Genomic DNA, 17,608 nt, shown 5'->3' with positions numbered 1-17,608 from the left:
GAAAATGACATAAACATAAACAAGTTAAATGGAATGTAAATGGAAATGAATGATAAATGACTGAAATTTAAATTGCATAAAATAAATGACTTGAAAGTAAAGCAATATTAACAAGAGTTAGTCAAATGTTAGTCAAATGTTAGTCAAAAGTTAGTCAAGTGTTAGTTGTATTTTTAATTGATTAAGTCATTCTTTGGAGAACACTCAACCATCCATTCACAAGTATGGATCCTTAAACCAAGACATCTTCCATGAGAAGGGCTCCAACTTGGATAATTCAACAAGTATGCCACTAGCTCACATGAAAGAAAAAAAGGTCAAGTTTCCACACAATACCATGAATAATGGGAGATTTACAATCTCACTTACTAGAATGTTATGCCTTTAGGGTCAAATTTAGCTCTATGTTAAGCAATCGTAATTGGACTTTTGTAGAGTCACAACTATCTAAGGTCGGGCAATAAAAATTTAGGTGTTAATACATGTTATATGTTTGGTATGAAGAACCAAACTCCTAAAACATACCACACACTAAAAGAAAAGATCAAGAGGGAGAGACCTATCTCAGTCATACTTGTACTGGTTCATCTGACAATAGGTCATTGATGAACCAATTAGCCTTAAGACATTAGAGATTTCATTGGTCAAATGAGGGAATGGGGAAGAATAGAGATAAAGATGAATAGGGAGGGGAAGATAGAAACACAAATTGATCAATGGAGGATTATATCAAATCAAAACCATCCATTCATTTTGGGAGATGAAATGTACATTTCATCAATCCCCTAAATCCAATGTTTTTGATCCAATAAAAGTCAATTCAACCTTGACCAAGACCCAAACAAATAGTCAAACATCACAAGACCATAAAAATGGCTCGACATAATTTTTACACATTTAATCAATTAGAAAATCCAATTAAAAATGAATTAAAATACATTTTAATTTGGTAAAAACCTAAAATCTCTTCAAAACACCAAATAAATGGCCAAGAGATTTATCCTAGGTCAAAGGACCATAGACAAAAATTTCATGATTTTTGAAAAGTCAGAAGTATTTTTAAACAATTAAAAATATACACAAAAACATTTAATTCATAAAAAATATCAAAATTAATCCAAAAAATAATTTTAATTCATAATATGAAAGAGAAAAATATTTAAAGATTTTTGGTGAAAATCCCATGTTTTTTGGATTAAAAATGAAATTAATATGAATTAAACATAAAATCAGAAATAAAAATAAAAATAGAAAAAACAAGGGCCATCAAATCTCCCTCATTAATTGAGGTGGTAGATCTGATGGCCACGCGCGCGGTCCACATGGTGGACTTCAGTCAATGCAATGTACGCGTGGTAATCAAATGCAACGGTCCAGATTAGAACATTTAAACATGATTAGATGGTCAGGAAGCATGACAACACACCACCGGAGCTAGAGCTCCGGTCATCTTCTCTGGTGACCTCCATCGGACCGGTCCAACTTTATCTGAAATTCTGGTGTAGTCAGTATTCAGATGTTCTACCACAAGTCATGACATCTGATCTAACATTGTACATACAGCAAGACAGTTATTACACCCTGTACTAATGTACACCCCTTTTTTTTTTTTTTTTTTTCAGTGTCACATCCTCTCATTCTATGTCATCCTAGAATGGAGGAACACCTAGTTATGTGCACCATAACATTCACCACTGTTGTTTTCCTGCACAGTTGTCATCATGATGTCTCAATCCTGTTTTGAACATCATCTGTTACATTGTTCCAGTTTGTTGGTCATGTACTTGTATTTCCTAGATTAAAGGTTGTAACAAGTTAAACTAATCTCCACTTATTAAGGAGCTAACAAATAGATTATTTGTTAGGTTCATTAATTGTAGCTTAGTTGTTAGTTTCCTAGATTTTAGAACAGCTGGTGGATTCCTGAAGAATAGCCTGAGAAAAATCCTGAAACAGAAAAACTAACCATCCAACAATATAGCATATGCTGTCAGGAATGAATGTCACAACATTCCGTCTGACATCCAAGCCCATAACCATATGCTCAGTCTGTTTAGTTCCTGAACACAGACTGCTAAATTTGCTGTACTGTAAAAGACCAACCAGTCTCTACTTCAGTATCAGCTTACTGGAAGAACTGTCAAGACATCCAGTTTGACAGTTTCCCACAGCTCTTTTGGCCTTGTCTGATATGCTTTTGAAAACCAGACTTCACTACATACTGAACTGAATTCATCAGCTTATTAAACAGTATGTGCTGTTGTTGATGAATGTCAAAACATTCTGATTGACATTCCAACAGAAGGCTATGTATCAGGTTTGTTATTAACTTGATTGGCAGACTGTAACACAACCTGAATTATGGCAGACATGATTATAACATGCAGAGGTAAACAAACACAGGAAATTATTAACCCAGTTCAGTCCAACATGACCTACATCTGGGGGCTACCAAGCCAGGAAGAAGATCCACTATTAGTAGTATCAATTCAGAGTTAAACTCCCCCGTTTACAACTCCTCACTTAATCCCTACCCAATGCAATCTATACCTAGGAACTCCTAGATAGAAACCTCCAGTTTCCATTCCTATCACTACAAATACAATGTAATGTGCAAACACCTTGAACTTGCTTCACAGCTTCATTCAAGAACATAATTACTCTTGCCTACAGGCTTTGAGTAACAAACCCTCTCAGGTTTACCACTGAGAGACACATGGTAACCTTCCCACAGATTGGGAGGTTTACCTTACACACACCCCTAAAAATTCATTCTAAGAGGCTTACAAAAACTAGATTACAATCAGCTATTTATAACCTAATCACCCAACTGGATTTGGGCCTTCAGAAAGCTGCAGCAGACTTGTTCTTTGCTGTTACAACTTCAGCAGAAAAATTCTGCTAAAAACAAGGTCTTCAAGTTCCTAATCTCTCTCCATATATATCTCCATATTTTGAGCCTATATATATTCTGAATTAGTCTTCAAGTCCTCCACAAGGGAGTTAGGATATTCACCAGATATCCTTGCTGATCCCTTGACATATACTGAATTAATTAATTCAGTCTTCTACACATGTGCGATGTCACAGACCTGACGTCGTGACATCGTACATGACATGTTGGTCCAGATGTTGAATTTCTTCAACCCAACATATTAAAACAACAGAGGTGGATACATTATTTGTTTTCTAAAATTAATGCCAATCCTGAGGTATCAACAATCTCCCCCTTTGGCAAATTTTAGCTAAAACAAATAGGCCTCTGTTATTATCTCCCCCCCACCATGAACACCAATGTTGGTGTACACGAGGAAGATGAGGTACACGGGTCAGTTGTACCAGAACCCTTCCCTTCAACAGGAGAGCTTCCTGAAGAGTATGTAATGCTGAGTACACGAATGATGTAACTCAGATTACAAGGCACAACTGTCCTCTTAACTCAGATCACAAGACACAAGTGGTAATTCAGTTGGTGAATTTTGTGTCTAACCCCAACCCCAACTTTCTGTTTGCTACCACAGTGATCTGTTTGCTTCTCGACCCCAGGACTATGTTTCTTTCTCTCCCCCTTTTTAGCTAAACATTTGTAAAGGCACCCTTCACAAAACCAGATCCAGGCGCAGCTTGCCCAGACTTTAACATACCCCATGATTCTGAGATTGGAGTGTTTCTGTTGTGGGGAGAGGAGAGCTCTTGCATCCTTTAAATAGTCCAGCCCGTGCCTAGGAATTTCCGGTAGAAATAAATGCTTGGTCAAGATGCATTTATTTTTGCTGAGAAACAGTCAGAGAATCACCAACAAAATCTCAGACTATCTTTGAATACCTTTTATAGCTCTTGACTGTTTCTTTTCCAAAACAGCCGTTCCAGTGCATGGAGACCATTCCATATATGCAGTCAGACACGTTGCACGCGATGTCTTAACATTCCTGCATTCAGCCAGCATTCAACAAGACCTCTGTCATACCTCCAGTAGAGACTTGACACCTAGCACTGCTACAGCTCACTTTTCACACTTCAGTTGCTGGTTACTCCCCCTGTACCACACAGCTGTAGCCATTAGTCTTATTCTGGTTTATCAGACTTAGCCACACCACCCTCATAATTCCTAATGACTTGAAAAATCAGAAGGAATCAACAGCAATGTCCAGGGCAATGTCATGACATCCGGTCAGACATTCTTCTGCTCACTCAGCCTTGACATACATCACAGCATCCTGATAACTACCTAGTCATCTGAGAGCACATAGACCACAAGCTTGGTGATTGCTTGCAGCACAAAGGCACAACTCCCCCTGTCATGGACAACCTACTCTCTTGGAGGTCACACATGATCATATCCAACACCCCAAGGTTGGACCTTCACATACTTCCTGATTCAAAGAGATTCCAGACCACTTGATGAAAGGAAAACATAAGACGCATCTTCATGTCTTCAAGAGCGCACCCTCTGTCCAACCCTCTTGGCTGAACACATCCACACTCTGTGTCAATTTCTCTTCTAACCAGAACAGAAGATCACTTCACAAGATGTTTGAACATCAGCTGAGACTTCCTTCACAGCATCACAGGGAGCACTATCTGATAGACTTCAGATATTACTGAGTCCTCATCTTGGGCCAGAGGAATCCAGACATACTTTGGGATATATACACTCTCATCCCACTACCAGAGACAGTCTTCCATAGATAGATCAGAACTTCTACCACAAGCTCCAAGGGATGAATGGAAGCCCCTCCTTTTGTCTTCAACTTCCTACTTTTCTACTCGAAAGTAATTAGTCTCAGACCTTACTCAAGAATAATCTGCTGCCATATGTTGATTATCTTGATTCTTAGAACTCACTTCTGAGATAGACCAAATGCCACTGGTTGATTACCTCCTTCATGAATCCTCACATGAAAAGGTCAAATGCTGCTTTTTGACCTCCCCAAATTTATCAGACTTCTCCCAAAGATATTCTGACCTTCCAAGTAAGAATAGAACTTCAAGCTTTTGAAGTATCCAATCTACAACCCTGTAGACCTTTCTATCTCAAGTTGATGTGCCACTTCACCAACTAAGCGTCTGATGTTGAACCAAATGTCACAACATTGTGTTTTGACATCTAGCTGTTGAATTCAGCTCCTTCTTCTGCCACTTTGAAAGAACTTCCTCCCTTCACAGAACAAGAGTTCAATGTTCTCATAGACTTGATTGTGGAACCAAGTTTGAGTAAACAACCTCCATCCTGCAGGTTTGCAGTTAAGTCATCCAAGATCACACCTTGATGAATCCCTGCTTCTTCTCCAAAGACATCAGACACTCTGATGTATGAGTCTTCAGAAGGACCAGTTAGAAACTAACCCTTCAGCTATGCCAAGGATTCCTCTTCCTAAAGCAGGGCTGTTTCCATGATGTCAAGACTGCTGTCACTAGTTCTTGACTCCACAGTGTGCATTAGCCAATGCACTTCCTTACCTAGATCAGAAATAAACTGATCCAAGTAACCACCATCAAGACTATGATGTCTTCTTCTTCTTGTACACACCAGGCCTGAACATGTTTCTTGCCAGGAAACCTTTTCAGAGATCATACGCTTTTGCTGCCACCAAAGAGACAGATCAAAGCCAATGTACTATCCTTCCTGTGATTCTGCACAGGGTCTTGAAGAAGAGATGTTCCAGCATCTTTAAGAAACATCAGTTGTCTTGAGCTCCAAGGATAATCAATTAAATACTTGTACTTGACACAAGTAGACATTGATCTTAAATCCTTTCCCAATTATCCTTTCAGATACTTCCACCATAAGAATACTTTGAAGGTACTCTTTTTGTGTCAACATCTTCTGCCTGCAAGCACCTCAACAGTCTTGAGACTCTTTCCAGATTAGATTCACCCTTAGGAATGAGAGAGATGAATCCTTCCTTGCAAATGTGTCACACATCAACCAGAACCCATGTGACACAGGTCAACAGCCAACCTGACCCTAGGCTGACCAAACGTGAGGGGGTTGACCAAAACTCCCCCTCAAATCAACAATCATGGAAACTCCACACCAATATCCATGCATTGTACACAAATGTCTCAACATGACATCCACCATCCCTTACCAGTGGCAACTAACTCCTCCAATCACACCAATCAGGCTTCAGCTGATCATAAGTACTTGTGAGACACACACCAGTCAATAGTAGATATGCATTGCCAGAGCATATTACCTCAACCAACCTCTGAATCTTCATATTCTCACTCCTAGTAAGAACTGCCACTTCTGAACGTGGTGTTTGAATAACAAGATTCATGGTTCCAACCCCCTTAAATGATATCACAATCAGGTTACCCCATTATTGACTGCTAACATCCAGGAGGCTTGTCTTCCAACACATCATAGTACTTCAGGGAACAACTATCCAATCCTGATCAAATTGCAGGAAGATGCCTAACAGCAGGAGATTGCACAATGTCACATCTCAACCAGCTCAACTTCTAGGGATGACCTTCTTGAGCTCACACCCAGTTGACTCTGCCCTTGTCAACTTAGCACACACAGATGTCTCCTCTTCCAGGTCAGGAGTAGGTTCCAAACAGAATTATCCCTTTGTTTGAGCCCTAATACATCTGCTCTTCAACCAGTAGCTGCATACTTGTTGAACAACATGTTCTAACATCACATAGAACATTGGTTCCACCTCCTTGGAACAAACCTTCCTTGAAGGTCTTCAAGGTCTTCATATACACTACTCAAGAGAGTAAGAGAATCAGTAATTAAGTGACTCTTACCATCCTGAAGTGAGAACGTCATGATGAGTGGACTTGAGGAGACTCAAGTATCTTTGACATCTTCAGTAGATTATGATGAGATCTTGAACACAGCAGCCTTTCATCCACATGAGGGGAAACTACATCAGAGTTTGAGTTCTGCCAGGTATTATGCAGCGGAAATCATAATACAACTCAACCTGTGAACACACACTTCACCAAATTGGCCTCCAAGACCATACCAGGTTTGAATGTGATTAAGTACTGGCACAGCTGTCTCACACTCAGCCCAATTGCCAATCTCCAGAGACAGGTACACACCATTCCTGTTATGAACAGTCCATCCACCTACTTCAAGGGACCATTCAGGGAATTTCAGAACCTTACCCAGGTTCCAGCTTCAGTACTAACATAACTCCTTGCCAGCTACCAGAAAGTATCACCCATGGATCTCATCCAGAGACAGAACAGGATGCCTGCTCTGATACCAATTGAAATTCTGGTGTAGTCAGTATTCAGATGTTCTACCACAAGTCATGACATCTGATCTAACATTGTACATACAGCAAGACAGTTATTACACCCTGTACTAATGTACACCCCTTTTTTTTTCAGTGTCACATCCTCTCATTCTATGTCATCCTAGAATGGAGGAACACCTAGTTATGTGCACCATAACATTCACCACTGTTGTTTTCCTGCACAGTTGTCATCATGATGTCTCAATCCTGTTTTGAACATCATCTGTTACATTGTTCCAGTTTGTTGGTCATGTACTTGTATTTCCTAGATTAAAGGTTGTAACAAGTTAAACTAATCTCCACTTATTAAGGAGCTAACAAATAGATTATTTGTTAGGTTCATTAATTGTAGCTTAGTTGTTAGTTTCCTAGATTTTAGAACAGCTGGTGGATTCCTGAAGAATAGCCTGAGAAAAATCCTGAAACAGAAAAACTAACCATCCAACAATATAGCATATGCTGTCAGGAATGAATGTCACAACATTCCGTCTGACATCCAAGCCCATAACCATATGCTCAGTCTGTTTAGTTCCTGAACACAGACTGCTAAATTTGCTGTACTGTAAAAGACCAACCAGTCTCTACTTCAGTATCAGCTTACTGGAAGAACTGTCAAGACATCCAGTTTGACAGTTTCCCACAGCTCTTTTGGCCTTGTCTGATATGCTTTTGAAAACCAGACTTCACTACATACTGAACTGAATTCATCAGCTTATTAAACAGTATGTGCTGTTGTTGATGAATGTCAAAACATTCTGATTGACATTCCAACAGAAGGCTATGTATCAGGTTTGTTATTAACTTGATTGGCAGACTGTAACACAACCTGAATTATGGCAGACATGATTATAACATGCAGAGGTAAACAAACACAGGAAATTGTTAACCCAGTTCAGTCCAACATGACCTACATCTGGGGGCTACCAAGCCAGGAAGAAGATCCACTATTAGTAGTATCAATTCAGAGTTAAACTCCCCCGTTTACAACTCCTCACTTAATCCCTACCCAATGCAATCTATACCTAGGAACTCCTAGATAGAAACCTCCAGTTTCCATTCCTATCACTACAAATACAATGTAATGTGCAAACACCTTGAACTTGCTTCACAGCTTCATTCAAGAACATAATTACTCTTGCCTACAGGCTTTGAGTAACAAACCCTCTCAGGTTTACCACTGAGAGACACATGGTAACCTTCCCACAGATTGGGAGGTTTACCTTACACACACCCCTAAAAATTCATTCTAAGAGGCTTACAAAAACTAGATTACAATCAGCTATTTATAACCTAATCACCCAACTGGATTTGGGCCTTCAGAAAGCTGCAGCAGACTTGTTCTTTGCTGTTACAACTTCAGCAGAAAAATTCTGCTAAAAACAAGGTCTTCAAGTTCCTAATCTCTCTCCATATATATCTCCATATTTTGAGCCTATATATATTCTGAATTAGTCTTCAAGTCCTCCACAAGGGAGTTAGGATATTCACCAGATATCCTTGTTGATCCCTTGACATATACTGAATTAATTAATTCAGTCTTCTACACATGTGCGATGTCACAGACCTGACGTCGTGACATCGTACATGACATGTTGGTCCAGATGTTGAATTTCTTCAACCCAACATATTAAAACAACAGAGGTGGATACATTATTTGTTTTCTAAAATTAATGCCAATCCTGAGGTATCAACATTATCTCAATGGAAAATGAAAAACTAAAACACTATTTCAAAGAGAAAATGCTCAGGATCACAAATCTGGCCTCAATTTTCTTCAATTCCAAGTATATAAAAAGATACAGGGATTTGAATTTTGAGGATCATGAACTGATTTGCTTCAATTTGACCTCAAAGCAACTCAATTTTGTTGCCTACATTGGTAGGAGTTCAGCCAACCAAAAGTCACAAAGAATGGTGAATAATTGAGAGAGAATCGAAGAGATGAAAGTTTTGGAAAATTACCTTCGAGTGAGCTTCAAACTTGCTTGATCTTGCTTCTAATTGGCCTGGGCTTGACTTCAGAAGCTTGTAGGAGTTGAATTGGATCAAGGAAAATTTTGGACTCTTGGAGTTTCAATCTCAAAACAGAAGGAGATTTGAAACTCGATTTTCAAATGAAAACCTTCAAGATTATCCTCTAATGGTGAGGGTTTGGATTGCAGGTTAAAAGCTTGGGCAAGGTGTCTTTAATTCTGAGCCATGAGGGGCTTATTTATAGGCAATGCATTTGATTTCCACACACTTCCAAAATTAACCAAAAATAGCAATTCACTTGCATGTTTGCATGGGCGTGTGATAAACCACTCAAATGATGTGATCAGGTCCAAAATCCCTCATGTGCAATGCTGAAATCATGTCATGTGATCATGCAATGGATATTGAAATGTGATCATCAATTTCATCTAAATGAACCCTTGAAAGGAACCCATGGGTAAGTCCTCCAATTCTTGGCTAAATGAGATGATCTTGGACGTTTTTGGAAAGGTCAGATCAACGGGAACAACTTTCATGTTGAAATTTTTTCCATTTGAGGCTTGGATCATGATGAATTTTGAGGTGGAAGTTTGGAAAATCAAACATATTTTAAAATTTTCTAAGTACCAAGTCAAATGTTCACTTCTTCCACCTTAAATAACTTTTTCTATGGCCTTCAAATGGAAACAGTTCATTCATGAAAGTTATAGCTCTTTCATACCTCTTTGATTTGGTAACAATTTTGACCTCATTTAGATTTTTCATGAAGGAGTTATGCATTTTATAAGTTGAGGAAAATCACTTGTTCAATGGTAATGGCCCAAAATGACCTATAATGTTTCCTCTTGGCACATGCACTTGCAAGTTGAATTTGAATTTATTCCAAGAATCAAAGTTTAATAGGACATCTTTAATTTGATCATGAAACTTTAATGGATTTCATATCATAAAAATTTAGCAAGTTATCATCCTTGGAAGTTGACCTCCTAACTAGGATTCAGAAAAAACGACCTATAATCTTTCATCATAAAAAATGCCTTTCCAAGAAAAACTAGATCTTGACTTCAACATAAAAGTTGTTTGTAATGTCATAAAGAGTAATTTTTATTTTTGAATAATTTTCATATGACAAAAATTGTAGGAGATAGGGTCTAGGGAACCCCAATTTTGACCCGTTGACTTTCTCTAGTCAACCACCATGAACCAACTTGCAAACTTGAAATTATCTTGATCTCTTTGACTCGTGGAGGATCATATGTGCATAAGATGATGTAATATGAAGTATACATTGAAATATTTAATCAAATGGTGAAGAAACTTGTTGAGGAAGTCATACAAGACACCCAAATGAATTAGGGCTTCAAAGGCAAACAAGCTTCAAACTCTTGATGATTTCTTGATCAAAATGATATGTGAATACCACGGGGATCCATATATGATGTATAGAGTCAATGTGAACCATATCTTAATTAGTCTTCTTGCATTGAGGGTCTCAAACCCTATATATGAGCTTGATGGAGCATGGGTGAACACATACTACCTACAAAAGAAGTAAATTATACATCGACATATTTTTGGTATTTTGGTTAGTAAATAATGAAAAACAAAGTATGATACAATTAAATGTGCTTGGTGACCTCCCCCAATGCAAACCCAATGAATGATGGATAAGGAGGATGCCAATGTATGATCCAAAAGCTAATGCATATGATGAGATAGCATGAGGGATCTTAGGGTCAAAATTGGGGTCTTACAGCTGCCCCTATTTAAGGACATTCTAACTGAGGATGTGAAGGTTAAAATCTTCGTATCAACGCAGTATAATGGACTTAAATAAAAACATATAAAAATAAATTTTGGTCTCTAAGAGACCTCATGATGCATATGATATGAATGTTAAAAATAATCTTCGTGGGGAATATATTGCCACAAAGAAAAAGAATTCGGAAAGACTAGAAGTCCACATGAGCATAATGGATTCCATAAGGAAAACTCACTAGGGAGGCAGAAACTCTGGGGGGGAATAAAAAATTATGCGTAGGCCAGGCTACGACTTAAAAAACTGCTGGAGACACGAGGGGAATTTCAAGGAAAATAAATCAATGGAAGGACCCGATTGGGGATAAGGGAAATCTGCAGGGGAAATAGGTATATCAGAACAACGCTGAAATACCTAAAACAAACTCAACTGGGGAAGAATGAACTTCAACACAAGAGTACCAGAAATATATTATCTATTACCGGTTATTGGGTAGGAAGATAATATACTATAACAGAGGGACATCCGTTACCGGTTATGGTAAACATATCAAGGATGAAAAGCTGAGAAAAGAGAGGTGTATTCTTTATCGATTACTGGGTAAGAACAACCTGCTGAAGAAAAAAGATCAAATAGGATTTATAACTACCGGTTACTGGGCAGAAGACCAAAGAGAGAATATCCGTCACCGGATAAAGTGAACATATCAAGGATAAACTCAAGGGAAGAATATCCATCATCGGTTAGGATGAACATATCAAGGATAAACTATCAGGGAAAAATAAGAATTATATCTACCCGTTACTGGATAGAATACCAAAGAGAGAATATCCATCACCGGTTAGGATGAACATATCAAGGATATACTCGGAGGGGTAAAGGATTTACATCTACCAGTTACTAGGTTGAAGACCTCAAAGAGGAGAAAAGTCGTCATCGGTTAAGATGAACATATCAAGGATTAACTCCCTAGGGAATAAAAGTAGGCATTACAACTACCTTTTTACTGGGTAGAAAACCACAAAGGAAGAATATTTGTCACCGGTTAAGGTGAACATATCAAAGATATACTGCCTGGGGAAACGTGAAAACGAATCCGCTGGAAAAACCAAGGGAAGTATGTTACTTTTACCGGGTATTGGGCAAAAGTAAAGTACTAAAAAATTGAGAAGAATATTACCAGTTACTGGGTAATAAACCCTCAAGGGACCAAAAATATCTATCTAGGTAGTAACTAGAAAGAAACAGCCAAACAAAGACTCAACCCAATGAGGAGATAACTCAAGGGGAGTGATTCCATCTAGATAATTAACTGGGGAGGAAACTGAAATAATGATCATCAATGAGGAAAATAACTCAATGGGGAATGAGAAAGGTTAAACTCTTTCTACTTAAGGGGTTGACATTCCACAATCGAAGGAGGACAGACGCACCAAACTTGCATGGGGAAATAATATCACTGTAGCAGGGGATCAGAATAAAGGAGTCAAATGCAATAAAATGCATAATGAAATATCTGATCTTATGTTTTATGTATGAATATGTATGTATATGATTATAATTTTGTTGACGAAACAACACAAAGGATACAAATATCACAGATTTGAATCATTGCTGCAACACTCGACTAATCTCAACAAGATGGAAACACCAACTGGAGAATATGTTGGGGATGAACATAAGTCATCTAGCTCTGAATAACTCAACCTTGGCTGAGGAAAGAGAAAAGATCTGCTGAGGATCCAAATTGTCAACTCTGCGAGGAATTTTAGGTCAACACTATATCCAAATGGGAGACAACCCTGCAGGGGACCAAAATACTGCTCAGAATCCAAAACCGCCAAGGATGAGGGATCTTCGATATCAGAAGATAAACTCCACCGGGGAATACAAGAGGTAAAACTCTACATGGGGATCTAAGCAAAATACTGAGGATGTTGTGACCAAGATCGTTGTATCCCTCAAAAATCATCAAATTCCTTTAGGAAATTGCGAAATAAACCAATTCCAAGAAAAGGATAATCGGATCTGATGAACTGCCAAAGTCATGCAACACAAATATGCGAATGGAAGACCAACTGTTGGGGAAAATTTACCAAATCGACTGCTCGGGGAAGACCAACAAGGCTTCGCACTTCAAGACTTACCTGTTCTCAGACTGCTATTGATATTCCTTGCTGAAATCGATTATTCTTAAAATGATTGTTTTATTATTTTTTAAGAAAAATGATTTTTATTTATTAATTTATTTCAAAATTATCATCATAAAAGTTCAATTTTATTTAGCAGAAATAAATAAGAGTAGAAACAATTGGATAAAAGCTCAACTTTATTTAATAGAATGGTAGTCTGTAAATGACAAGACTCCATAGATCTTTACAAGGTTAAAAATGGTAATTTACATGGAAAAGGGCTACATTTAATACAATGATCACTACTCTTCCTTCCAACTTCAATATCCACCGTGCTCTTGGTTTTGATTGAGAATGATGAATCAAACCCAAATGACTTGCTCAAAACTGCCTTCATGACTAGGACCAACCGAATGCAGTTACTTGCCATAATCCCTAATTTTTGCCTAGATTACCCAAAGATGGGTTACTCAATCTACCGGGATAAATTCCTATTTTATGTCTCTAACTTTTGCCTAGAACGCCCTTTCGGATACTCAGTCCACCTAGACGCTCATTTTTTCCTAAGTCGCCCTTTCAGGTTTTCAACTTAGTGAGTTGTTCTTTTCTTTTTTAGGCAAAGTATTTCTTGACTGCATCGACATTCACAGGACGAGTGAACTCTTCACCATCCATAGTTGTAAGAATCAGAGCACCGTCTGAGAAGGCTCTCTTAACAACATATGAGCCTTCATAATTAGGAGTCCATTTGCCCCCAGCATCAGGTTTGAAAGATAAAATTTTCTTGAGCACGAGGTCGCCTTCTCTAAACACACGAGGCCTGACCTTCTTACCAAATGCTTTCTTCATTCTTTGCTGATATAACTGACCATGGCACATGGCAGTCAATCTTTTCTCTTCAATCAAATTCAGATGGTCATATCTGGTTTGGCACCATTCAGCTTCTATCAACTTGTCTTCCATTACCACACGCAGTGACATGATCTCAACCTCCATGGGGAGCACAACTTTCATGCCATAAACGAGAGAGAAAGGGGTTGCCCCTGTTGAAGTGCGGATGGATGTACGCTACCCATGCAAAGCAAATGGAAGTATTTCATGCCAATCTTTATATGTCATAACCATCTTCTGAATAATCTTCTTGATGTTCTTATTTGTAGCTTCAACATCCCCATTCATCTTAGGTCTGTAGGAAGAAAAATTATGATGTGCGATCTTGAAGTCTTTACAAAGAGCTTCCACCATATTATTATTATTCAAGTTTGATCCATTATCAGTAATGATATTACTTGTCAGACCATACTGGCATATAATATGATTCTTAATAAACCTCACAACAGCTTGCTTGGTTACATTTGCATACGATGCCGCTTCAACCCATTTTGTGAAGTAATCAATAGCCACCAGAATGAAACGATGTCAATTTGAAGCTTTGGGCTCAATCATGCCAATCATATCAATTCTCCACATGGAGAAGGGCCATGGAGAGGAAATGATATTTAACAGTGTCAGAGGAACATGGATCTTATCTGCATAGATTTGACACTTGTGGCATTTCTTCACAAACTTACAACAGTCAGATTTCATTGTCAGCCAACAGTAACCTGCTCTCAACATCTTCTTTGCCATAACATGCATATTGGAATGAGTACCAAAGGAACCTTCATGGACCTCAGTCATCAATAAGTCTGCTTCGTGTCTATCCACGCATCTGAGCAAAACCATATCGAAGTTTATCTTGTAAAGCACATCACCATTCAGGTGGAAGTTGCCAGCTAATCTTCTCAAAGTGTTCTTATCTTTCAAAGATGCCTAAGGCGGGTAAATTTGAGTTTGGAGGAAACATTTGATATCATAATACCACGACTTTTCATCTTTGATTTCTTCAACAGCAAACACATGAGTTGGCCTATCAAGATGCATCACAGTCAAATTGGGAACTTCATTCCAAAACTTTACCACGATCATTGATGCCAACGTTGCAAGAGCATCTGCCATTCGATTTTCATCTCGAGGGATATGATGAAACTCAACCTTTATAAAGAAAGTTGAAATCCTCCTCGCATAATCTCTATATGGTATCAAACCGGGTTGATTCTTCTCCCATTCACCATTGATCTGATTCATCACCAAAGCCGAATCTCCATAGACGTCTAGATATTTTATTCTGAGATCAATGGCCTCTTCAAGCCCCATAATGAGAGCTTCATATACAACCATATTGTTTGTACATTTGAAAGTCAATTTAGCTGTAAACAGAAAATGAGTGCCTTGAGGAGTAATAATCACTTCCCTAATGCCATTACCATACTATAGCGGGATATTCGTTACCATTAGAGATATTGACTAAATCCAAGGTAAATCATACAAGTCGAGTCGCCACCGCACTTCTATTTATCCAAAGGAATGGTTAGAAAGCGAACAAAAACCTAAAAGTTTTATCGAATCAAAAACTAGTAAAAATGTCAGAGATCTAGGTAAGGGGGTTGGTTATGCAATGGGAAGGTGTTAGGCACCCAAAGCCTCCTAGGTACTCCTAGGGAGCCCTTTTCACATTTGTTGCAAAGGTTGTTATTTTTTTTTAAAATTTATTTGTGCAAACATGATTGAAGGGATGAGAAAAGCGTGTATGTTTATCTAATGTATTACTTACTAAAAGAAGGGTCAAAAGAAAATGACTCGCACGGACGTCACATCCACTGCATACGTATCTCATTTGAATCTGAGAATCAGAGTCTTCGTAGCTCGGCTACCTAGGGGTTAAAGAGGAGTGTGCTCGCTAAGACATCACATCTTATGCCTATGTATCTCATCTGGGATGAAAATCAGAGCAAAACGTAGTTCGACCAACTACGGGTTAAGGGTTGAACGACGTTACTACGCAATCTACCGGATGCTCGACCTTTGGAGACTTACTCGCCTGTAGTAGAAGGAGTAAACGTGTTCTTACGAGAAGAAAAATCAATGAAATGTTTGCATTGTAGGAACGCTCATGCGAAAGGGTAGTCCTGGACGAAGGAACCTGCATAAAATAAACACACAAAAACATTGCCTCCTATCGAGGTCTTCCAGCTAAGAAAGCAGTAAAAATGAGGGAAAAATACAGGGATCCGAGATCTACCACACGGATAAAGATCCGAAGCAACAACAATTAAAGGGTAAGAAACCCCAGAGATCCTTCCAAGCTAACACCATCAAAGAAAGTGAGTCAGTACAGGTAATAGAAATAAACCTCCAGGTGGTATCCCACAAATAAAGTGGAACACCAAGCCATCTTTGCAAGAGTCATGTGAGCCCTCACAAAAAAAAACTCAACAAACAGGTTAGAGAAACAAGATAGGGTAATCAAGAGTTGCCCCCAAATCAAAATGTAACCACATGAATCATGCCATTAAAATTCACAAAAATCTCACAAAAAGCAACCAAGGGTAGGAGGCCTAAACCTCTTGTCAAACACATGCATCAAAAGGGTATCAAATCCACCCATAATACCTCATACATTCAGCGCATTCAAATTAAAAGCATAAAGTAATGGGAATAAGGCAAACCTCACTGGAGAGATCGAATGAAATTGACTTGCCCGATTGGGTTTGCAAAGCACTCTTAGGGTTTATATGAGAGGGAATTGATTCTTTTCCGATGAGTTCCCTTCAGTCTCTGGAGGTTGCTCTGAACTCTGTTAGCTCTTCTCTCACTATCTTTTTCCTGCCAGGGTAATAGGAATAGAATGAATTTTGTTTCACTGAAACTCTCAATTAATAACATGATTTTTGTGGACCTGTGGGCTCAAATGAGAGAGGCCTAAGTCCAAAAATTTTCTGTTATATTTTATTTATTTATTTATTTATTATTATTATTATTATTATTTTATTTTTTTTCGTTTTTTTTAAACACGTGGGCTTCGCCTAGCGAGCATGACAGTTCAAGAAATTCCTCTGAGCGTAGGTGATTCTGGTGGCTTTTCTTAGGACTCGCTAGGCGACCCATTCTGCTCGCCTAGCGAGCATGACAGCTCATGAACAAACTTTTGCTCCTCCAAGATTAACATTTTGACTGACGAATAGACCCCATTTGAACCTGTTGGAAGTAACTCAAGCCATTCCCTTGTGTTGACTGATCATCTAAATAGAACCCACAAAGTGTCTTGGATGATACTCAAGCTTCAAACAAAAGATGTTAGTGACACATTTTTGTGCTTTTGGTTAGTAAACAAAAGTAAGAGAAACAATGATGTATAATTCAAGCATGCTTGGTGATCTCAAACCAATCACAAGGAGTCCCACCTGTAACACCTCAAAATTTGCCCTCCTCTCTTGGGACTAGCTTAACATATTGCATATCATGTGTAGGTCATTAGGCATTGCATATTGCATATCATGTGGTTACATTGTGCAAGTCATCCTCCTAAGTCTTGGTCAGAAGATGGGAGAACTCATGATGCAAGCTAGGGTTTCATTGGACTGGATCATTAACTATCTGAG

This window comes from Lathyrus oleraceus, chromosome 4, assembly GCF_024323335.1.
Source record: "Lathyrus oleraceus cultivar Zhongwan6 chromosome 4, CAAS_Psat_ZW6_1.0, whole genome shotgun sequence".
Classification (NCBI taxonomy): domain Eukaryota; kingdom Viridiplantae; phylum Streptophyta; class Magnoliopsida; order Fabales; family Fabaceae; genus Lathyrus; species Lathyrus oleraceus.
Note: the sequence above shows the minus strand (reverse complement) of the source record.